At 34.3% G+C, this 26,000-nt stretch overlaps 1 protein-coding gene across 2 annotated transcripts in view; it reads left to right on the top strand.

The window, feature by feature from the left end:
* LOC132702794 (uncharacterized) overlaps positions 1 to 26,000 on the top strand; it is a 308,632-nt gene that overhangs the window by 117,244 nt on the left and 165,388 nt on the right. The gene's annotated exons all lie outside the window — the stretch shown is intronic.

The following is a 26,000-nucleotide window of genomic DNA, read 5'->3' as shown; positions in this document are numbered from 1 at the left end:
TCTTTTATTGTTATATAACCAAAACTAACCTTGTTTTGCTTATAGATTCAAAATAAAGTCGTGTCCAACTGGGGCTATTTAACCAATGAGAGAGGAGGGAATTCTTATTCGGGTGTACTTAGAACCCAACTATACCAATTTTTATCACTTTTGAATACAGGGTCTTTGAAATATCACTTGGTTTTGATTATTTTGTTGTTGCACCCACTGAACTGTAAATAATGATTTTGCAAATAATTTCTATCGATGCTTCTCAAAATAATCTAAAATTAAATTCAAATAAGTAATTGGATTCACCCATAAAAATAGAATGGCCTTCCTAAATAATATCCTTTCTGTATTTATAGATGAACTAAAAGCATTTATCAGTATCATTTGACAGGCGTTTTCCTTGAATTACTCCTAAGACTGCGATAAGAAGACGTAGGAATCTCCGCGATCTACGGACCTTCATCAATTTTACAACAGGTTCATAAACTTAACAGATACAACATTTTCTAAAAATGAAATACAATTTCTGGAAAAAGGTTTCAACTTTAACTTACAGCACTCGAAGATTAATAGAGAATTAGACTGTTTAGGGATCGACTGTGACTTTGCAAATAAGGACATTAACGATTGTAATTTAAACAAACATGTATTAGCGAATATAATAAACTCTCAATTAATAGATAACAACAAACGCCAAGAAATTTCTCAAACGTGACTAGTAAAATCTCTCATAAACAAAGCTTCTGAAAATAACATATAACACGTGCAGATAAAGGGAAGTCAGTCTCCCAGAATATATTTCAAAAACCAACAATTTTCTTAAACCAGAACTTTTCCAATGTGTCAAACCCGATGCTACCGAGTTATATCAAAGACAAGTAAAGGAAATAATTACTAACTCCACACTATTTAGTGACAAACACAAGTATTTTTTAACAATTATGTATCCACAACCGCCGAAATTATATTCTTTAGGTAAATTACATAAACAAGATATGCCCATTAGACCAGTCGTGTCTTATGTAACAGCTCCAGCAGTTAAACTGTCAACAAAATTAGTAAATATTTTAAAATTCCACACAGATTTTGAACCAAAATTTGCAATAAAAAACAGGTTAACCTATTGGTGAAACAATATTTATTAGATTGCTTGATAGTATCTTTAGACCACAATTATTTTGAATTTAATGGACGTATTTACATCTCTAACGAATTTTTGATTATGGGAAACCACTTAGACTTTTGTTAGCCAAGATTTTTATGGATAATTTGGAAAATATCATACTAGAACATTCTTTAAGTAAAAGTTTTCTATGGTGGTATAGATACGTGGATGATGTCTTTGCTTGCTTTGTTGGAACGGACAGACAATTGAATTCTTTTTTAAATTAAATTAACTCATTATATAATCGTATAAAATTCACTGACATTGAACAGGATAACTCTATTAATTTTTTAGACTTAGATATTACAAAAACGCAAAACAAATTAGATTTTTCCATTTACTATAAACCTTCACACACGGACACAGTCATACATAACAGCTCAAATCACCCTTATACACACAAAATGGCTGCATTTCACTCTTTTATAAACAGACTTCTTAATATGCCACTCTCAACAGAAAATTACAACAATGAACTTAAATATCATTAAACAACTTGCACTGAACAACGGCTACAATTCGTCCTTTATCGATAAAATTATAAATAAAAAACAAATCAGTAAACTCCATTTATCCGAAACCTAATACAGAACACGAACAATTTTAAACAAACATAGGAGAATCCAGTGAAAAAGTTTCAAAAATTTGTCAATATGTGGTTTAAAAATAGCTTTCAGAACTAACAACACAATAGGAAAATTTTCAAAAAATAATAAAACGAAATGTCCAAAATCCCAAAAATCAGGTGTCCCGAAAATTGACAATAAAACCTTAATTAATGTTGGGAGAATTTAAGTTTAATAATGGAGAGGTATTTAAATCTCATTGATCGTTAAGCAATACATTTGAATGGCTCATTTTCTCCATGGCTTCCAATAAATTTAATTTTACTTTTGTTACTGTATGTAATATATTAAAATTGTAAATATTAAAAAAAAATCTGTTTTTCTGTGTTTAAGTGCATAATTAAAATCTAGACTATTGTTTTTAAACGCTATTTTATGTAGAAGGATCTACTTGTTTGTCCAGTATCAATTTTAGGACAAGATCCGCATTTCAACCTGTAGACACCTGATTTTTGGGATTTTGAACATTTCGTTTTATTGTTTTTTAAAAATTTTCCTATTGTGTTGTTAGTTCTGAAAGCTATTTTTAAACCACATTTTGACAAATGTTTTGAAACTTTTTTACTGGATTCTCCTATGTTTGTTTTAAATTGTTCGTGTTCTGTATTAGGTGTCGGATAAATAGAGTTTACTGATTTGTTTTTTATTTATAATTTTATCGATAAAGGACGGATTGTAGCCGTTGTTCAGTGCAGTGCTTAATGATATTTAAGTTAATTGTTGTAATTTTCTGTTGAGAGTGGCGTATTAAGAAGTCTGTGTATAAAAGAGTGAAATGCAGCCATTTTGTGTGTATAAGGGTGATTTGAGCTGTTATGCATGACTGTGTCCGTGTGTGAAGGTTTATGGTAAATGGAAAAACCTAATTTGTTTTGCGTTTTTGTAATAACTAAGTCTAAAGAATTAATAGGGTTATTCTGTTCAATGTCGATAGTGAATTTTAACGATTATGTAATGAGTTAATTTAATTTAAAAAATAATTCAATTGTCTCTCCGTTCCAACAAAGCAAACAAAGACATCATACACGTATCTATGCTATCATAGAAAACTTAACTTACTAAGTAAACTACTTAACTAAACTTAAAGGATGTTCTGGCATGATATTTTCCAAATTATCCATAACAATCTTGGCTCACAAAGGACTAAGTGGGTTTCCCATAATCAAACCTTCCTTAGAGATGTAAATACGTCCATTAAATTCCAATAATTGTGGTCTAAAGCAAGCAATCTAATAAATATTGTTTCACCAATAAGTTAACATCTTTTTTATAGCAAATTTTGGTTCAAAATCTGTGTGGAACTTTAAAATATTTACCAATTTTGTTGACAGTTTAACTGCTGGAGCTGTTGCATAAGACACGACTGGTCTAATGGGCATATCTTGTTTATGTAATTTAACTAAAGAATATAATTTCGGCGGTTGTGGATTCATAATTGTTAAAAAATATTTGTGTTTGTCACTAAATAGTGTGGAGTTAGTAATTATTTCCTTGATTTGTCTTTGGTATAACTCGGTAGGATCGGGTCTGACACATTGCGCTCGCATTTCGAAGTGTTTTCAGTTCAACAAGCGAACGGATGATATCCCGGAATATAGTGTCATCATATATATATATATATATATATATATATATATATATATATATATATATATATATATATATATGATGACACTATATTCCGGGATATCATCCGTTCGCTCGTTGAACTCCGACTGGAATCCTGCATCCGACTGGAATCCTGCAAATCTTGCATCCGACTGGAATCCTGCAGACGTTTCGCCAAAATCTCACTTGGCATCTTCAATGCTCGCGCTCCGAAAACACTTCGAACACTCGAAGTGTTTTCGGAGCGCGAGCATTGAAGATGCCAAGTGAGATTTTGGCGAAACGTCTGCAGGATTCCAGTCGGATGCAAGATTTGCAGGATTCCAGTCGGATGCAGGATTCCAGTCGGAGTTCAACGAGCGAACGGATGATATCCCGGAATATAGTGTCATCACATTTTTCCATCCGTGAATCAATACGTGAGAATATATATATATATATATATATATATATATATATATATATATATATATATATATATATATATATATATATATATATATATATATATATGATGACACTATATTCCGGGATATCATCCGTTCGCTCGTTGAACTCCGACTGGAATCCTGCAGACGTTTCGCCAAAATCTCACTTGGCATCTTCAATGCTCGCGCTCCGAAAACACAGTGTTCGAAGTGTTTTCGGAGCGCGAGCATTGAAGATGCCAAGTGAGATTTTGGCGAAACGTCTGCAGGATTCCAGTCGGAGTTCAAAGAGCGAACGGATGATATCCCGGAATATAGTGTCATCACATTTTTCCATCCGTGAATCAATACGTGAGAATATATATATATATATATATATATATATATATATATATATATATATATATATATATATATATATATATATATATATATATATATATATATCTGAACTTTTAGTTCTTATTTATTTTGGTCAAGTTTGCTATAGCTCGTTATCGATTAACTTTATTTCGCAGAAGCGTTCCACCTTCTCTAAGGTACTTACCCTTATTAGCTTTCTTTGCTCGCGGTTCAATTATCCGTAATACCCTAGTAAGTTTCACCTTTTATTTATTAATTAATAACATTCTAACACTAATCTTTACATCATTAAAACGATTATTCGTCAAATTCCGATTTTGTTTATTTTTTGTAATTTTAAAAAGACAATTTCATATGGACATAGGTCCTAAACGTCTTAACTTTTAATATTGTAATGAATTTTTAGTGTATCACAAATTTTTTAAAATACGCTATTTTGGCAGACATTGATGGTACGCCGCCTAATTTCTCTTAAAATAAAAATTATTACAATCTTCAATCATTTCTAAAGATATTTAATTTGTTGATTTTTTTCAATCCGATGTACGCGTTTCGCTTAAAAAATAAAACCCTCTTCTCTGCATGGTCATAAAATTAATATGACAGCATGCAGAGAAATTAGTTTTAATTTTTAAGGGAAAACCGTGCGACGGACCACAAAAAGAGATGACTGACTGTCGATAAACCAATAATATTTTGGTTAAGTAGGTCACCATTACACTGGTTAAATCGAGAACTTTTTTTTATGAAAAATAAAATATCTAGGTACATAAGTTTTTAATTAACAACTGGTGTCCTTCAGAAAAAAAAAGGTTGCTCTTACAGTTTTAATAAAATAACATAACATCCTAACAAACAAGATAAATAATAAACGATTCTCACTAAAAAGAAAACATTACCCATTACTAAATAATTTTTAACAAAATTGTCTATTAATAAATTAATAACAACCTTTTTGAAAAAATGTACGATGTAGAAACTAGATAAAAAAGATAGAAAGTGTCCTCCTCTTTGAAGGATGAAGCTCTTTTCCTCAAATAGCCGCGACATTAAATTTCTTGAGAAATGATTGGAGATTGTAAGAATAGTATTTATATTAATAGAAATTAGTGGAGTATATATTTGTGTTTAAAAAAAATGTAGTACACTAAATAATGCCTCTTGGTGCATAATACATGAATGCCAAATTTTATTGAAATATCGAAAGTGATATTATCGATATAAAAAAAAAATTGAATTGAAAACTATACCACCTTCTGTTTCAAAACTTAAGACGTTTAGGGCATATGTGCATATGAATTTTTCTTTTTAAAATTATTAAATAATTAATTATAAGATATGTCTAGTTGGGTGTGAGTAGTGGTAAGACTAGTCTATGCCTTTTGTAAGCTTGTACTATATAATTCATTTGAAATTCCAATATTTCAGAATATAGTTTATTGGTAAACTTGTATTAAGTTTAAACAAGTTCCCCTTTTCAGTTCTCCAAATCTTTTGATAGGCCTCTGTACGTGAATAATTGAAAAATTTATAAGGTCAAACACAATTATAGATACACATACATACATAAAAGATGTTGCGGTTTTTTGCTGAATCTTTTTCAATCTTATTGTTAAAAGAGTTTACTAATGGGTCGGGCGCTATTAAGAATGTTGAATTATGACGTTGTAGAAGAAGCGTTCCATCTTAGATTACTGACGTAATTTTTCAGAAACTGTTCCCAGGTCTTTTTGCGAAATATTTAATTGACGACGTAAACAATCTATGACTACAGATGGTAACCTGATTTTCACACAAAATTGTGTAAACTGAATAGTTAAGTTTTTTATATCCATGGTGTTAAATTATTACTTTACGTGTTACTTTAAAACGTACGCAAAAAAGAAAACAGCGTAAGACAATTTGTATACTGTATTTAAAAAAAGATGCCTCCATGATGGACTACAGGTTTTTTGTTTTTGAATTAATGATGTTATTGCTAAACAATGACTGAATTAAAGTCAACTTAATTATTATGCACTCCTGGTATCTCAAACGGAATTTTGTCTTTGACGCATCCAAGATTTTTGGACAAGTGATTTATTTTAACGTAATATTTCTTAAGAAAAATTGTTCTTTGGCGTAAATTCTTAAATTCTATAATTATTATAACAGACACTCAATTTTCAAGAAAATTTCTTCTTTCTCGCTTTAAACAAATATTTTCTTCGTATTTCACTTATATTGTATTAAAAGTAAAACTCTGGCCTTGGTTGCATCATCAGATTTCGAGGTTTTTAATATTTTTGGTTGATTTTTAAACTTTGATTAATATTAACGTAGTGGAATTTGTGATATATTTTTCTCTGTCACTGTTGGTACGAATATATGTTATTCTAACTCAGTCTCCCTAATAGGATTTAAAATCGGAAACAGAATTGAGCAAGCTTTCAATCAAAAAAGTCGTCGAATTATTTGAAAAAGTTACGTAATTTATGGAACATTTTCACTGAGACAACAGATAAAACCAGACGCTATTATACACAAAAGTCCCTGTCCAAATCACCTTAGTTTTGCAGATATTCTTCTGCCCGAAACAACAACTAAATGCGAATAACTTTATGCACTAATGCAAAATATGGGCCATTAGATATGTAAAAATTACAAACTGCCTACCAGCTAACTAAATTTATCGACCATGGTAGGTAAATTTTCAATAAAAAAATTATGGACTATTAAATATAATGTCCCAGCACTAGTTATGATTGAAACCACCAATTAACTAAAATTGATAAGGTCGTCAGTATACGCGTAGCATTGTCGATAGGGACTTTTTTTCTTTGAAAATTCTCCACGTTTGTATTTGGAAAATGTACTTCTTAATTTTACATACAAAGAAGCTTTTATCATTTTATATTCTGTGGTTATGGGGGTAATTCTATGGATAGTCGTTCTGGATATGTTACGTTAAACAAATTACACTTTCTTCTTGAGTTCTTGTTTTGTCTCGACATTCAATAAAAATCAAAATTTATATTCTCTAAGTTTCATTGAGATACCTTATCTTCACTTTTTTTTCTACCAGAAATGTAATTGTAACAATTTGAGAATTTTGTTAATACTAGCTTCTTGTTCATTTCAGCATTAAATATGATTTTTTTTTCTCGTAAAAAGTTAGAGATCGGAATAGAAAATACTTGATATCGGCGTCTACTTTTTGACCAGCCCTGTATAATTTGTTTACTGCAAATAATGCCCAAGAAAAGTTATGATGTACGTGTGCAAGCAATTTGTCCCATATTTTAGTGTCCATTCTTTATGAATGTTGTGTCCATTCTTTATGACTCTCCCTTTGTATCTGATCTGTATCTTGATTCGCAATGTTGTTCCGAGAGACTTATTTTTCATAAATTCTGAATTGTGTTAGAAATTCTGACTCGTGTTACAGAAATTCTGATTTACTTTTTAAAAATTCCTATTTTCCAGAAATTCTGACTTCAATCAGAATCGTATAAACCCTGTATTTTATTATTAGTGGCCTCTCCGTATACCTTGTGCTCAAATATTGGCTCCCATGTACATTTTATAGCAAAGTTGTAATACAACTTTTTGAAGGGGCCGGTATGATTAACTCATGTGCCAAGTTTGATGAATATTAATAAGCCAATCTCCAGTTATTTAATTAAATTTGATGGCAAAATTGCAAAAGGTCAATGCTGGCTAATATTTTCCATGACGCTCTTTCGAAAACTGGAAGATGTCAAGCTAGACAATTACTTATCAAATAAAAGTTGGTTTACAATAAAGACATGCACATTTGGTTTCACGCGTTCCAAATAAACTAAGTATGTAGGTATATCATTATGTTTTTCTTAGGATCAAACTCATACTCGGTTCTTAACACCTCCTTGTCCATTAAAGCGTTCTTAGAATGAATTTCATTTAAAGCACGGTTTAAGCACTAAGGACGCTTCATGGAACGACTATAAATTTAACCCTAAAATCTTTTATTAAAAATAATTTATCATTTTAATAATACATACGGCTTCAAAACATTGCTGAAAACATTACTTTTTTAATAAATGTTCAAACAACCCTCCATTAATGGTTAAACAATATCCTAAGCGATTATAAAATTCATTTGTAACATTGTTTGGTTGATATTGTGAAATCCTGTCACATTCCAAAAAAATATCGTCTTGTAATATCGTTTTGTAGAGAGGTCAGGTGACCTGCGTGACCAAAGGTGCCAATAACATTCCAGTTAAAAAAAAGTATTTCCCAAATACTCCCCAACTATACTGGAATTATGGACGGGACAAACATCCATCTGGTACAGATATCCTGATCTTCCTGAACAACTTCTTCTTCGATTTGATTTTGTAATAACTCCAAATAGGTTTTGGCAATGGGGTTGTAGTCCATAAAAAATGGCCCAATATTATGGATATTCGCTCATTTCCACCATAACATTTATTTTTTGATGATATTGGCTTAGAGTATGAACAAAACGATATTTATTGTCTTGGCTCCAATGCCGACAGTTTTGAACATTTGATTCTTTGTTGAGTGTGAATGTACAGGGTGGGCACATTTTCTCAGGAACTACTGATTTTAGAAGAAAAAGGTTATACACAAGTTTTATGGTTTAAATCCAATTTTAAAATTATTTATTTTTTATATATACAGGGTGTTCTATAAGTGCTGGACCGACAGTAGTTTTAAAGTTGTAAACGGAACACGCTATATATTTAAAATATATTTAAATAAAGTTCTCATTAATAATAAAAAACGCCCATTTTTTTAAAGAACGAAATTATGTTAACATTAAACTTAAGTTTTACCCTAGTAGGCTGTGGTAACTAAATAAGTGTTTTTTGATGTGATGTAATTTTAATCAAGCAATATTATTATTACCTAAGTTAAAAATATACACGCTGCAAAAAAGAAACAGATATGCTTAAATGTTTTTTATCTAATTCGAAAAGTTCAACTCGTGCCCATAGAGAATATCAATTATAGTTTCTTGTAAGACGGATTTCAGGCGAATTCCATTGATTGATTGATTTATTACCTAAACTATAAAAATTTTGTAATAATAACTCAGGACATCAGTAGTATCATGTCTTTGCTATTTAAAAAATATCTAATATTTCCAACAAGTGACCTAATGTGGGCAGCTGAATATCTGAAAAAGTAAGCAAAACTTTTTATATAGAAGATAAATTACGCAGTTACCTTATTTTTTGTGCTAGAATTGATATCTGAATAAAAATATAGGGTGCTCCATTTGCAAATCTTGAGATTTTGTAGTTAAATTTTCGTTGCAAAACCTGGATCAGGAGCGTCATAACACAATTTTATATGGGGCAATCAAAATATGAAAAGACACATAAACTCAATTTCTGTCTAAACTATGCAAAATTTGACTAGGAATACCTTAAGAAAATGACCTTTATTTTAACCAAGGATTCCAAAAATGTCGAAATATACAGCGTGTTCCATTTCAAATAAAAAAGTTGTTGTCGGGGGGCGGCGGAAGGGGGGAGTTACAACAAAATTATAATATTTTAAATTTTCAGGAGAATCCTGAGACTTTTGCACGAAACTTTTGTTTGTATCTCCTATGGATTTCCAGATCGTATAGTGGATCGTTTTATTTGGGACACGGTGTACATACATCCATCCGTAAAACAAATACTTTTTTTAAATTCCTATCGTTATTTCATCGCCGTCCCGAAGCTCTAGGTGCTTTTCGCATTTATAGGAAAAATATATATTTTTTATTGTTGCTAACACTGTGGATTTGCAGCTTGTCCAAGGATCCTCGTGTTAATCATTTTGTTTTCCTCCACATCCAGTAAAATATTCAAATATAACATAACGTAATAACGTATAATAATAACAAATATAAATGCTTTATTACCTAAACCATAAAAATTTTGTAATAATAACTCGGCACATGAGTTAATCATACCGACCCCTTCAAAAAGTTGTATTACAACTATGCTATAAAATGTATAGGGGAGCCAATATTTGGCCACCTATAAAGTTACATGGTATTTCCTATGTTCCGTTCGGCAACCCGGTATAACATAATCTCCAATTATAGATACTGTTAAGAAGAAAATTAAACTACCTAATCGCGATATTTGTGTTTGCCAAAGCGAGGTGATGAATTTTTAAATAAATATTGTTTGCATTTGGCAATACTTTATCAAAGGTCAACCTCGAAACAAATTTCTTGCTGCGCTGCGTAGACTTCGTCTTAAAACGTCGTCGAATCCTTAAAGTGCCTCTTCAAATAAAACCGAAAGCCGACGCTAAAATTTATGTTCCCAATTTTTTTACGTTCGACTCGTAAAAACGCGTATTTTTACCGAGCGCCAAGTAGCGATGACATTTTAGTTGCTCCATATAAATTATCGGAAACATTGTAGGTATTCTCCGTGCGCATGCATTTTAAATTCCCCACCAAGAGTACGAAGCGGTAAGAATATAATAAAGTGCCATTATATCCTATTATTAGCGTATACAAAGTACATTTGAGCCTCTAAAGCAAAGGCGTATTATGTTTTGCAGCGAGTGCGGTCTATTTTGCATGCTCTGTATAAAATAACACATTCTTAAACACACAGTCAGAATAATAGTAATAATATTTTAGAGGTCTTCTTAAGAATTGATTAATTGAGATTAATTTAAAAGTGTCTATGACCAGTTTCTGAGATAAATATTGCCTCACAAAAATGAGTATCTTCTAGAGAGAAAAAAACTACTTATTAAGCAAAACGACATGAAGTATACATTATTTTGTTTTAGAAATGTAGAGTAAATATTTAGTAACTTAGTAGAGCATTTTTCATTGTTGAGGTTCAGTCAAAAAGTATAATTTTTCTTTGGGCCCTATTAAATCATTGAAGAAAACAAACAAAAAAAAAAAACAAAAAATCTAATAATTTTTTCGGTAAAAAAATCTTACTGTTAAGGCCCGCACAGACGCTCAGTTTTTAATACGAATTTATTGAGGTATACAAAAGCTCACCATGTGGGGGAGAAACGTATCCTTGCTTCACCACCATCTAACGGGTTGATTTGTTGGGGGTGTGGACTGTATTCTTGCGGGGCTGGTTTATTTTAAATGATAGCCGTTTAACACAACACAAACTATATTCTGTCACAACGCGACGACGGTACAAGATAAGGCATTTAACAATCGGTTTATTTGAGTTAATCACAAACACAATTTGCGTTAAAATAGAGATTAAACTTCCTCGAAAGAAACCATTTGAGGGGCTAGTCCAAAGAGGACACCGACTTATAAGGGAATATTAAGAGTGAAAGGGGCTTAAAGGGGGGGTTTAGCGATAGGGCGATTTTCACTTTTCTATCGACAAGGGCGGTCGCGGTCGACTGACTAACTGCGCGCAACGCATGTCTGGAAAACAGGCGCCGTCGGGGCGGTCAGTCACGTCTATGCAGCGTGATCAAGGGAGGCGATAGACGTTGTCACGTCTAACGCAATATCCGCGTTTCAGGGTTCGCGAGGGCATTGGGTTGTTTTATCAACATTCTCCCCCGGTTGAAGTTACACTTCAAAAGAGGAAGTATGGAGAAATAAAGAGATTTAAGGGTGAATATGGGAAAAAGGGGCTTCATCTCTCGGTAGAGGACAAATCTTTGTTATTGGCCTGGTTAGCTCGCCAGCAGGGGTTTTAAGTTTGACAACTCGAACCTTATCGTCAGAGCTTGTAATCACATCAATGATTCTCGCGAGCGACCACTTAAGGGGAGGCAATCCGTCCTCTTTTACTAGAACCATATCATTGATTTTCAAGTTTTCACAAGGGTGGAGCCATTTTGGGCGATTTTGCAGTCGGTTAAGGTATTCAACTGACCATCGTTTCCAAAACTGTTGCTGCATCTTAGAGCATCTTTGCCAGAACGCTAGGCGATTTTCTGGCGTACCACTAAAGTCTCTATCAGGGAAGGCGGTCATACTAGAGCCTATTAAAAAATGACCAGGGGTTAACGCTTCAAAGTCGCAGGGGTCATTGGAGATTGGACATAAGGGCCTTGAATTCATTATAGCTTCAATCTGAGCCAAGACAGTGTAAAGATGTTCGAAAGTCAATATTGAGTTTCCGACAATTCGCTTAAGGTGGTACTTAGCACCTTTGATGGCACTTTCCCAAATACCACCCCAGTGTGGAGAACTTGGGGGTATGAATCTCCAGATTATTTCATTAGGAGTCAAAAAATCTTGGATGAAGTTTAAATTGTCCTTATTTTTGAAAAATTGATAAAGTTCCTTGAGGTTGTTTCTAGATCCTTGGAAATTAATTGCATTATCACTGAATATTACAGATGGATTTCCTCTCCGTGATATAAACCTTTTTAAAGTGAGTAAAAACGTCTGGGTCGATAGATCACTAACCAATTCGATGTGCACTGATTTAGTAACCATGCACACAAAAATGGCAATGTAAGTTTTAATGAGAGGGGCTTTTTTGAGAGATGACGACTTAGCCATGATAGGTCCTCCAAAATCGATTCCAACCCTTTGGAAAGGGCGAGATATTAGCAATCTGTCCTTGGGCAAGTTAGCCATAATTTGCTGGGCAGCTTGAGCTCTAAAACGAAAACAAGTTTGGCAGCTTCTGATCACCTTTTTTATTTCTCGAAGTGCATTTAACGGCCAAAATCGAAGCCGAAAATTGGACAAGACATTCTGTGCTCCAGCATGTCCCAAACGATTGTGCTCTTGAATAAGCATGAGTTTGACGACATAATTTTTAGAAGGCAGCAGCGCGGGATGTTTCTGCTCATAAGGAATGTTAGCGTTTTCAAGTCTGCCACCGACTCTCAGAATATCATTATCTAGAAATGGGTTCAAAGATAAAATTTGTTTATTTGAAATCCGCTTACCAGATTTGATATCGGAGATTTCTTTGGAGAAGTTTTCTTCTTGAATAATAGTTATAATTTTTTCTAACGCACAATTCAATTCTTGTACCGAGAGGGGACCAGAGAGTTTATTTTGGTTTCGAGAATTGTGGACAAAGCGTAAACAATAGGCAAAAGTGCGACGTAACTTAGAGAATCGGGAGAATTTTGTGAATAATTGTTGCCAAAAGTTGTTTACCGAAGATTTGCCTTGGACTACTAAAGCGATTTTTCTTTCCTCGAGTAAATCAGATAATTTGTAACCAATATCAAACTTTTCCAACTTTAACTCGGGATTTAATAAGAACTTGGGGCCATTCCACCAAAGGTCGCATTTTAGAATATCTTGAGGAGCTAAACCTCTAGAAGCGATATCAGCAGGATTGTCTGCAGATTTGATATGTCTCCAACAGTAGCTTTGTGTCAACTCCTGAATTTGAGATACGCGATTGGCTACGAATACGTTCCACCTGCTGGCGTGCGATTTGCACCAACTTAGGGCAATTTGGGAATCTGACCAAAGATTGACAGAAGCAACATCTAGTTTTTTACAGTAAGCATTCACAATTCGCTCATTTAATTGGGCTAAGAGCAACATGGCACATAGTTCTAATTTTGGAAGCGACAGTGACTTGAGAGGAGCGACTCTGGATTTGGAAGACACAAGACGAACAGAGACTGCATTATCAAAGTACATAACTCTCAAATAGATACAAGCAGCATAAGCTTTCAAACTAGCATCGGCGAAACCATGTATTTCAAGGATCTTGACGGGACTGTCTAAAAAGAGCGGTCTGGGTATGTTGAGAAAATTAAGTTTACAGAGATTTTGACAGAAGTTAGTCCATTCATGGATTATCGATTCTTCTGTAACTTCAGTATCCCAATTTGATTTTTGAAGCCAAAGCTTCTGCATGAGAATTTTGCCTCTAACTATAACGGGGTTAACGAGACCGAGGGGGTCAAAGCACTGAGCTATCGTGGACAAAATTTTTCTTTTAGTTATTGGACCTTCCAAGGAGCCTTGCGGTGTCGAAATTAAAAAACAATCAGATACAGAATTCCAAGTCAGACCGAGAATTTTGCTTGGAGAACCATCTAGATTCATGTTTCGAGTCAAATCTGATGCGTCAGGAATCTGATTAAGAAAACTCTTTGAATTTGAGGACCATTTGTGTAACTCAAATCCGGACTGATTCAATAGCATATTGAGTTCGTTGAACAAAATCCGCAGATCTTGCACACTATTACAACCAGATAAAATATCGTCTACATAACATTGATTCAATAGTGTGTCAGTGCCCAATGGGAAGTTGTGACCAGAGTTAATAGCTATCTCCTTTAGTACGCGAGTGGCGAGAAAACCAGAAGGTTTTACTCCATAGGTCAATACCAAAAGCTCTAAACATTGAAAAGGGAGTGACGGTTTTTCACGCCAAAGGATGTTTTGCAAGAAGGTTTGTCTGGGATCAACTCTAACTTGTCTATACATTTTCTTTATATCACAAGTCAATACAAACTTAAAAATTCTGAATCTGCAAAGTATATCATAGAGTTCCGGTTGTACTTGATAACCTTTCATGGTTGTATCGTTTAGAGATATTCCAGAAGAAGTGGGACAAGAAGCGTCAAAAACGACTCTTAATTTAGTAGTCACACTCGAATCTTTCAAGGCACACAAATGAGGGATAAAATATTTATTGTGGCCTTCAGGGGTTTTTAGTGTTAAAGGGATGTTCCTAGCGTGTCCTAGTTGCACAAATTCATCGATGAATTTTTTGTATTCTAAGAAGAGAGAGGGATCCTTTTCGAATCTTCTTTCTAGACTAATAAATCTTTTCGATGCATTCGAAAAGGAATTTCCGAGTTTCTCATATTCTGAGGGAGTTTTTAGAGGAATAGAAACTTGATATCTACCATCCTCTAAGACCTTGGTAGTTGAAGTGAATATTTTTTCGGCAGCGGACTCTTCTTCATTCAGGAAGGTCTTAGGCGGAATTTGCTCCAGTTCCCAGAATTTTGCGATAGTTTTTTCTAATTCAGTGGTTTGAGCGAGTAAGGAGACCTTTCCGTGTGCACTGGTCGTGAAATTGGTGGTAACACTGGATGAAGCAGTCACCGATGGAACGCTTCCCGCTATCAAATAGCCTAAGTGGGAATTTTGAAGTACTGGGAGGTTAGATCCTAGTTTAATTAATCCTTCATCGAGAATGTCGTAATACAGATCTGCTCCAATGAGCATGTCTATCTCTTCGGGGATGTGAAAATATGGGTCTGCGAGTTGGATATTTTTCGGTAACCTTAAGGATTGAACATCAATTTCTACTTGGGGTAATTTACAAGTGATCTTTTTAAGGACAGCACACGTGACCTTAAATTTCACATCAGGATTGACATCAGAGTAAATAAAGATGTTGACCATTTTATGCGACGCAACACAATTTTCGGAAATTCCGAAGATGGACAATATCTTTTTGAATGGTTGGCACCCGAGTCTTGAAACTAACTGTTCAGTCGCGAAGGAGCTTTGACTGGCAGAATCCAATAGGGCCTTGACTTGAATAGGAGTTCCTTCTTTCGAGTATACTGTGACTAAAGCCGTGGCTAATAGAATTTGAGAACTAGTTCTTGATGTCGATGCGTGTGAAAGAGATTGATTTTTTCTCACGTCAGAGGTTTGGGGCGAGTTCCTAGAGGTGCTCGTGAATGTTTGTTGAAGAGAGGTTGAACTTTTAGTTTGAGGCACAGGCTTGGGAGCATTTGACACGTGCAAAAGGGTATGATGACTGGATTTTTGACAGATAAAACATTTCTGCGTTGATCGACAATTTTCAGTAACGTGTCTATTGCCTAAACAAATCGAACAAATATTATTTGACCTTACAAATTCCTGTTTTTCAGACATCGGTATGTTTTTAAATCCGTAGCACGTATAAATACGATGACCTTCCTTGGTGCAATAGATACATGAACTTTGATTTCTGGAATTCTGAGGGTTATTATTTGTATGTAAACTAGTTCTTTCATTTTTCTTTACGAATTTGTTTTCGAAAGCGAGTAAATTTTCGAGGACAACACAGCGGCTATTAAGAAATGTAAAGAAGTCTTCTAAAGTCGGTAACTCGTTTTTGTCTTTACCTTTTTCCTCCTCAAAAAGTTTCTTTGAAGTGTAGTCTAATTTTTTTTGGAATAAATTTATCAAAACTAGTTCAAACAGTTGTCTATCAGACAAATTTAAATTTTTTAAAGATTCAATATTTTTCTTACAATTTACTACAAAGTCTCTTAAATTTTGCGCATTACATTTTGTTATAGTTGGCAAGTCTAATAGTGAGTTCAACAAATGGTTTAAAAGCAAACACTTATTTTCATATCTGTCTCTTAAAATTTTCAACGCGATTTCAAAATTTTCGTTCGTCACACTAAGGGAGTCTATAAGTTTTAAACTTTCACCTTTCAAGTAAGATTTTAGATACAAAAATCTTTGAATGTCACTTATACTAGGGTTCTTAATAATTAGCGCATCAAACAGCTGATAAAAGGCCGCCCAATCACTTTGATTATTAGAAAACTGGTTGATTTTGATCTCTGGTAATTTAACAGACGGTATATTTGACACAGAATTAGAATTTGTTAACATATGCGAGGTTACAGCGGAATTATTTAAATTAGGTGATAATTGTTCAATTACATGTTGAATTATTGATAAATGTTTAAAATATTTACTTTCTACAGCATCTCTATCCTCAGCATGATCTCCTTGATCAACAGGTAACTCAAGTAAAAGCGTCTCGATGCAATTCTGAACATCATTATATTCCGAAAATACTTTTTCTAATTTATCAGCGCGCATTTGAAATTCAAATTTATCTTTGATAACATCTTTGTTGGAGTTTACCCAGTTACAAATCCTAGTTATCGAGCTTTTTAAATGGGCTCTTTGATTTTTTAAATCTTCCAGCGAATTGATAGACATTTTAAAAGTATTCACTTGAATTGATTTTTCAAAACAGCGAAATGAACATACGAATTTTTTACCGCTACAGTTGTATATAACTATGCTTTACTAAATGCAATTTTAAATGCTTTCCGCAGAAGAGCCAGGCAATCACGTGAAATAACGTCAAAACGCGAAGTATTGCACAACACTTTATAAAATTGGAATTGTCTCACCAAACTTCTGAAGTACGGTCCTGTCTAACCGCGACGAAAGCGAGTCCAAACTCGTGTCGGTAATTTTTCAAAGACCGAAGGAAGCTGCTTCCGTCCGAGCGTCTCCGTCGGCGTCAATTCAGTACCAAGCAAGCTGATTTGGTAATAATAACCAAACGTTACGATGCGTTGAGGAGTTTTACAATTTTTCTGATAGGCAAAACGGCCAACAATCCGGCTGCTATGGACCAAACAATGGGGGAGAAACGTATCCTTGCTTCACCACCATCTAACGGGTTGATTTGTTGGGGGTGTGGACTGTATTCTTGCGGGGCTGGTTTATTTTAAATGATAGCCGTTTAACACAACACAAACTATATTCTGTCACAACGCGACGACGGTACAAGATAAGGCATTTAACAATCGGTTTATTTGAGTTAATCACAAACACAATTTGCGTTAAAATAGAGATTAAACTTCCTCGAAAGAAACCATTTGAGGGGCTAGTCCAAAGAGGACACCGACTTATAAGGGAATATTAAGAGTGAAAGGGGCTTAAAGGGGGGGTTTAGCGATAGGGCGATTTTCACTTTTCTATCGTCAAGGGCGGTCGCGGTCGACTGACTAACTGCGCGCAACGCATGTCTGGAAAACAGGCGCCGTCGGGGCGGTCAGTCACGTCTATGCAGCGTGATCAAGGGAGGCGATAGACGTTGTCACGTCTAACGCAATATCCGCGTTTCAGGGTTCGCGAGGGCATTGGGTTGTTTTATCAACACCATGTTTATGGAAAATAAAGAGTAAAGAATACAGTGACAGAAATAAAAAGTCGATTGTGTCGTCCATTCTTTGGTAGTTAAACGAATCCTGCTTCTCAAGTTTCAAATCAGCAAGCAAATTGACATAGGAGTAATCATTTCTTTTGAGTAACCAATCTTTGGTCTATTTGCTTCTTTGAACCAACTGTTGCTCTTTTTGATTTTTTTTTATTGCACAGGCAAGCACAATACAATATAATACCGTCTATCAAGAAGCCATTTTCTTTTACTAAGTATAGAAAAACCGTGCCAAAACTAGTGAGTGTCAATTTACCCAGTTGGCTGTATAGAAAGAACTGTGCTATAAAACTGCGTGTGTGTGGGACAGGCAATAGTACAGTTAAACTGCACAAATTGGCCTGCACAGTTGGCCTGTGCTAAAAAAACTGAGCGCCTGTGGGGGCCCTTACGCTCCAACGTTCAAAGTGGTTGGCAAATAACTTTATGCTTGCTACAAGGTGCGTTCCAGCAACAATATTTAACAAAAAAATAATGTCTCTTTTTATAATTTCTTGAAAACAAATAAATTTTTATTATGCTTGGCTTAAATGGTTATGCGAAGACATGTCTGTTATTTATTCATTATAAACTAGCTTAAAAAACTAGGTACCATATGCCGGAAGAGACGCAGGAGATCCGTTAGTTAAAATAAATCCACAACATTCTATATGTCACTTTTACTATTTTTAAAATATGTTCATATTTTATAGTAACTGATTTAATAATAGAAGTGTTCAGTTTATAGTCAGAGAAAAGTGACTTTTTTACATAAGTAAAGGACGTACATTTTTTGACATTAAAATCTAACAAATTATCTTTTGACCACTTCAATATGTTATCTTCTTGCATCACTATTTTTCTGTTTATTTTCATTTCATCAGCACATAGCAAGATATTTGAATGCTTAATACTTTATTCTGTGTCACCTCTGAATACTAGAAATAATACCGGGCTTAGTGAATTCTGTGGCACAGCAGATGAAATGAATCGAAATAATTATTTTTGACTGAGACATAGAGCATTTTATTTGATAAAAAAAGATTATAATAAGAGGCACCAGTCCTTAGATAAGGAAAACTGAGTGTCAAAAGGTTTTTCAAAATCTGTAAAAATAGTACCGATCTGCCCCCAGACGCCTTGACATTTGTAACCAATTCTGTAAAATCTATGAGATTTCCCAAAGTAAATCTGTACTCTGAAAAACCATACTGAAAGTCTGATAACTTTTTATGTGTATACTTAATCTAGCAGTTAAAATGATTTCGAAGATAATTTCTATTCTAGATAAAACAGCTATAAGCTGTTAATTTGTTCCGTCAGTTTTTGAACCCAGCTTCAAAACTGGTACTTATTCCAGCTATATTTAACTTTTCTGGTAATATTTTTGACATTATTCCTAGATTAAAAATTAAGGCAAGTGATTTTGTGATATACTTTTTACAACCTTTTAAAATATAACGGTGGAAGTACTATTTTTGAGCTTTGATATTGCAGTATTAAATAATAATATTAGTAAATTCATTTGAAAACCGACTGTTTTTTATGACTATGAATAGTCGTAACACTTAGATTATACCAAATAACTGTTGATATATACAGATGTATAAAATTATTGAAATCTCCCCCCCCCCCCCCCAGGGATGGTAGTAATGAGTTTTTACTTTTCAAGGAAACCTCAACAGACTATTGTAATACTATTTACTTACTGCCGTTTCGCCAATCTTCCTTTTGGCTTTTTGATCGATTGGCTAAACGTCAGTAAATTTGATTTCTCAAAGACCGACTGACAAATTAAATAGTCCAATGTTTAGCGTCATGGCGTAACAGTAAGGTTTTGCAAAAAACCTTTCATTCAAAACTTCATTCTGTTGGTTCCTTTAGAGCTTGAATAAAACTGACATTTACTAGATCTTTTTAATTTTTATAAACAATCAATCTCGAAGGTTGTACCTCGTATAAAAAGTTCAAGGCTGTCGATATCAACAGTAGGTTAGTGAATATTTACTGCACTTTATGCAACTTTGTTTAATGGAGCAGCGATCTAGATTAGACGAAAGAATTAACTCGAGGGGTGCTTCAATGTATGTGTAGCAATATTTCCTGGCTGTCAACGGAAGAACATGCGATGACAGTCCTAAACAGTTTATCTTTTGTGGTGAAAGTGGTGCCAGCACAATTGATTTTCTATTCCTAAACAGTACCCATCCTAATACTCTTAAAATTTTCTTGTTCTTTTGTCTCTGACCACTTTCCCATCTGCTCAACGCTTAATGTTACATCTCTGTCTTTATCCCAGCGTTAAATCTGGACCTGAAAAAATTAAGGATTGTTTTATTTTCCGATAAATTAACGCAAACTTATCTTGCAACTCAACCTCAGTCTATAAAACTTGTTGTTTGCACTTTCCTGTAGTAGAGGATCAAAAATCCTTTTGGTGTTGTATTAAAACTCAGAACAAGTGGCAAATTTATAGTCCATTCGATTTAGGCGAACCTTTTTTAGACCACGGGACCACCCTGTTAATGCGGAATTGAATTTGTTCTTAAAAATATAAAAATAGTAATAAATTCGTCACCTTTGCATATAATAATTTCCTACCAAGTGCTTTGGGTAAATACGTACTAATACCTGGGGAATTATACGAAAAGCACAATCATGCTATCGTTCCATCGTACTTTTTAATTTTTATTGAGCTTTCGACTCTGTTTGTTTCATGCGCAGCTACGGTGTCAATCCCAGCATTATCTATATTATAAACCGATTTTAAGAGAACATTGATTTCAGATCCAGGATTCTTCAGTCTAGATCCATTGTTAATATTTCAGATACATTTATGACGTCTTGAAGAAACACGGAGCTCATGGTCTATCAACCGACTACACCATCGAACTTCTGTTAATCTGCTCTCTGCTGAAAAAACTCTTAAAAAAATACATTCAGTTGCACAAATTAGTAGTTGGTATCTCAAAAACCAAAAGTATTGGCTTCAAATGCTCTAAATGTCCCCGAGAAGGGTTACTTCTTTAATGACAATCTTGTTGATGTAGTTAATCATAGACATTTTGGAGCCACTTTCTCTTCTTCGTTTTTTAGCGAAATGGCTAAATCGTCGACACAAGACACAACTGTGCATGTGCTGTTCTTAGCGTATTCTATGAATTAAATTTGTTTCTTAGTACAGGTTGTCAGTAATGTTGTTACATTGCAATGTAAAGCAATTTCTTCTCAACCTTGAAATTCCCACTACAGGATATTTTAGAACAGCTTAAGTATAAGCGACTGTTTTCCAAAATTCCTCACCTGTAATTTACTTCTTCACACATAATTTATTTATTAAAGTTTGTGATATAAACTCAATCACAGTGAATCTTACACTGTATGTAAATGAAACCAAGAAAATGAAACTCTCTTGCAGATACATTTTACATTTCCTCTTTATAACGAAGTTAGAACCTGTTTAAAAATGTGGAGTTTTTTGAATAATATTAAACCGGGGTGAATATCTGGGCAGGGTTGATGTCGATTCTAAAATATAGACCCTTTCGTATTAATAATTTATATATATTTTTTCTGTTTCTTTCTTTTCAATAAGTTTTTGGCAACGTTTCGTAAATCAGTGTTTCGGTTAGGATTAACAGTATATTTTTGGACCTATTTACCTCTACAGTTCCATGTTACAAGAAGAATTTGCATATTTGTATAAACAATAAATAAAAATAAAGCCATAATAATCAAGATAATCTAAATAATTTTGTTTAATAAGTTTTTTTCTTCCACGAATGTACGAAGTTTTTAAATAAATCAGAGTTTACTAAATTAATTTAGCTTTTTTATTGAAAAGTGCCAACTACATGGTAAATACAAGCAAGTTTATTTTGTAGAAATGGATCATACAAGCTGGATAAATAGGCCTTGATTTAGATTTATTGTGGAAGACCACAAAAGAATGCTTCGCTAAATCTTCCAGATAAAATTGTTATTGCCCTGAAAGCACGTAATTCCGTAACATCTACATCTACCTATCATTTAATTAAATTATAATTACTTTTGATCTTTAATTAGTAAATTTTACGATTATTTCAAAAATCTCCTACCATACAAATGAAAAATAAAAAACCATCCAGATCGATGTCTTTGCTTTTCTTTGTCTTTACGAATTAAATTAGATTCTCTTCTTTTCCCTGTTTTAGGAGCTAATCGATATTATTTTATGTTCCCTATTTCCCTCAATTTTCTTGTCATTCATAGGAATAGAAAAGAGTTCTTCGTCAGATAAGCCCTTTCTACGTGCCATTTTCATCTCTCAGTCACAGACATTACTTTACACTTAACAAAGTCAACTGAATTCCAAAATGCTTGTTTTGGTTACTATTGCTTTTGATTTAAAAGGGAGAGAATTCCCATAACGAAAAAAAGTTTTAAAAGTAAAAAAGTAAATTTATAAAAAATTTATAAATATTTTGCCCCGGTTTCAGTCAGGTGAATGTTAATAAGTAAAGAGATAATGCCTAAAAAGTGGTGGGAAGATGTTAAAGAATAGAAGTTATTTTTTTAACTGGAGGAGTATGCCCTGAAAATGAATTTGTCAATAAAACATTTTTTCTATTTTTAGTCAGCTAGTTTTCAACTTCTCCCACTTGTAGTTTGCCTCTTTTTGCTTCTTTGTGCAAGTCGTTTTTCACTGATTTAATTGGTTTAAAGAAGTAGAGAAATGCACTATCAAATTTTTTTAAATTATGTAAAGTATAATAGCTTTGGCAACTTCAAATGCCACTTAAATTATCGTTTATTTCGTACATTCTGCAAAAATATGTGAAATAATAATGCAAACGTTGGCTTTTCTTTATAAGTACCAAGTATTGTAATATCTTGTACAATACACCTCGAGACAAGAAAACCATTAAGCTAATCCAACAGTTAAACGATTAAGAAACCCGGGTCTTTTGTTAGATAAGTAAATTAATTTTATGACTTTGACCGTTGATTCATTTAAAATTGAATTTTTATTGATTAGATTTAAACGTCGAGTTGTTTATTTTTGATTACAATGAGTATTGGTATTGGTATTGGTATTAAAGGGGGGCGCCCTCGCGGGCGTCCAAGCACTTAGGCCACCAGATGGGCCCGTTGTGCCCCCAGGCCGCTCTAGAGGGCGTCCAGAATGCCGCCCCTCCTGTAGAAGGTCAGCAACTCCTTTAGCCCAATACCGTGCACTGAGTCCGGATCGATCAGGGCCGTTCCGAAGACTCCCAATCTTGCCCATGTCAAGGCAGGGCACTCGGTGAGCAGATGATACGGGGTCTCCTCCCCTTCCATGCACCACCTACACTCCGGGTCGTCTCCAATGCCTAGCAAGCAGAGATGCCTCCTAAGCCTGCAATGTCCTGTGTAGGCCCCTGTTAGTGCTCTACACTCCCTCCTGGTCAGTATAAGCAGCTCCCTGGTGCGAGGAAGGGCGGGCCCATCCATCATAAGCCTCGCCTGCCTCATTCCCGGAGCAACTCTCCAGCCCCCCGCGGCCCGGTCTCTCGCCCAGGCTTCGAGAGCTCCCCGCCTCACACACGGGGCGATCCCCAAGCGGGGCTCTGGCCCTATATGCCTATGCGAGGAGCCCTCCCTGGCTAAGGCGTCCGCTGCCTCATTGCCCCGGACACCGGTGTGACCCGGGACCCAGACCAACGTGACCTTTCTCTCCTCAGCCACCCTCCTCAGTACCCCTTTGCATGACTTCAGCGCCATGAGTGCAGCCCTACTATCCGAGCAGAAGAAGACTCTCCTGCTTCCGTAGTTGAGCCGAAGCACCTCTCTGGCCGCCATCAATAAAGCGAAAATTTCCGCCTGAAACACAGTGCAGTACTGACCCAGAGGGACCGACAAGCTCGATTCCGTTGTCTCGCAGTACGCTCCAGCTCCGGCTGATTACAATGGGAGATATGGAGTTTGGAATAGTTATTGAAGCAATTATGTGTCCTTTTTGATTTTTGATTGATTTGATGCAAATCTGAAATATGTGCAAAAAGTATATTGCACATAAACTGAAAATACAGTAATAAAATTTCACCAAAATTGACACACGTAGTAGTTGATGGTACTAAATTTATGTTGAAAAAAAATTGTATTGTATCTAAGTTTTTTATATTTTTTATAAATTTTGAAAAAGGGTGTTAAATAACAGTATTCGAAAATAACGTTCAATTAATTTAAGTGGTGATTCTACATTCTACAAGAAAACAAAAAACATAAACCAATTTTTTGCATGTCTCTAATTGGCACCAATTTCCATTCGGTTTTCATGATTATCTTAATTAACCGTTTTCCAGAATTTGGCAGTTTTATATTTAGTGAAAAGGGCTAATTCATCTCTAACTAAATTAATAATATTATTGTAAAAGAATGAATAAATAAAATTCAATTGATTACAACAAAATTAAAATGATAAGTCTTTTCGCATTCTCGCATATCAAATGTAATATAGTCATCGCGGAATTCCTTCTTTTTAAGTATACTCCTTAGTTCGTCATCTAGCAAATCCTTTCAAGGATGCCAATCACTCAACTGTCCCAATCTCCCAGCCTTGATGCAAAGAACAAAGATCTTCCATCAGAATCTGGTTTTTCCTCTAATTGTTCCATCAATTCTTTGATAGGGATGCCTCCTAAACGTCAAGTAGTCTTCAAGAACATCCAAACATTTAAACTTCTCGCTGAAAACCAGTACTCTGTGTCCATTTGTTTAAGTAGCAATTTGTCAATCAAGGGCCTTGTAATAGGCATGTTGTTGCTTAAAATCGTACTGAATTTGCTTTTCGCTGACATTTAATAAATATATGTGAACACAAATTTTCTCAACTCCATCATAGTATTTATTAAATTTAGTATAGTCCAGGTACATGATAAATCAAACCAGTTCAGGGTAGTAATAAGAAAATTGGCACACAAAATATATGGATATGTTCTGTTGTATTGCGCACTGTGTAATTGAAATTATATAAATCATAAATACATAGAAAATAAAATTGGTCATTAGAATAGTTTGAATCTGTTATCACTCTCATCCAAATATATAATGAATGATTTTACCTAGCAAAGCGCTTGGTTAGTTTTGGTTAGTTTTCTACTCAATCATTATCAAGTAAACTACACTATTCTTCCAATGGCTGCCTCTGGCATTTTTAGAAGACCTGCAGGCGAAAACACGTAAATTTTAAATACGTACAAACAGTATGTGCAATTGTCCGATAATTAGGATAATATTATATAATTTCTTTTTAAAATAGACCGAAAAACGGCCCCTTAATTAAATTAGAAAACACCTTGTATAACTAATATTTCAGATTAGAAGCGTATTAAATCCGCCAATCCTATCATAGCAAAGAAAATAATGACTGATTTATTTATTATGTGGTATACTTTAAATAATTTAAATAAAGGCATGGTTCTAAATTGTTATCGAAATAGAATTATTGCCAATATCTCCAATGTTAAGAGTAAATATGGCATTCTTGTAATCTTAGAGAATTATGTTTTGATATGCTTTCAAAAATTTTCTCTGTAAGTCCAATCAGTGTACACATTATACTTGGGGCTGCAAATGACAAAAGCAAAATTTATTCTACTATGAACATACGCGTGATACAATCTAATATAAGCGCCAGTCTGTTGAAGACTTACTTGTATATTAATGAAGCCTAGGATTTGAAAACAAAACGAAATGACAATATTGATCTGAGATTGAAATATTAGCTTTATTATATCGTTTATGTTCGTATGGGCTCTTTCGGATTAAACCCCAAATGCTTCCCTATTCTCGCTGTACTGCCCGTGATAACGCTGGTCAATGTATCTTGGTGCAAACGTTCTCCTTGTTCTTCGCAGTAGTAGTAATAGCAGCAGTAGTATGTGAAAAGTATGAGACAGTCTGCAGCCCA

Source organism: Cylas formicarius, unplaced genomic scaffold (genome assembly GCF_029955315.1).
Source record: "Cylas formicarius isolate icCylForm1 unplaced genomic scaffold, icCylForm1.1 PGA_scaffold_6__28_contigs__length_40554024, whole genome shotgun sequence".
Classification (NCBI taxonomy): Eukaryota; Metazoa; Arthropoda; class Insecta; order Coleoptera; family Brentidae; genus Cylas; species Cylas formicarius.
Note: the sequence above shows the minus strand (reverse complement) of the source record. Positions and strands in the feature narration are given on the sequence as shown.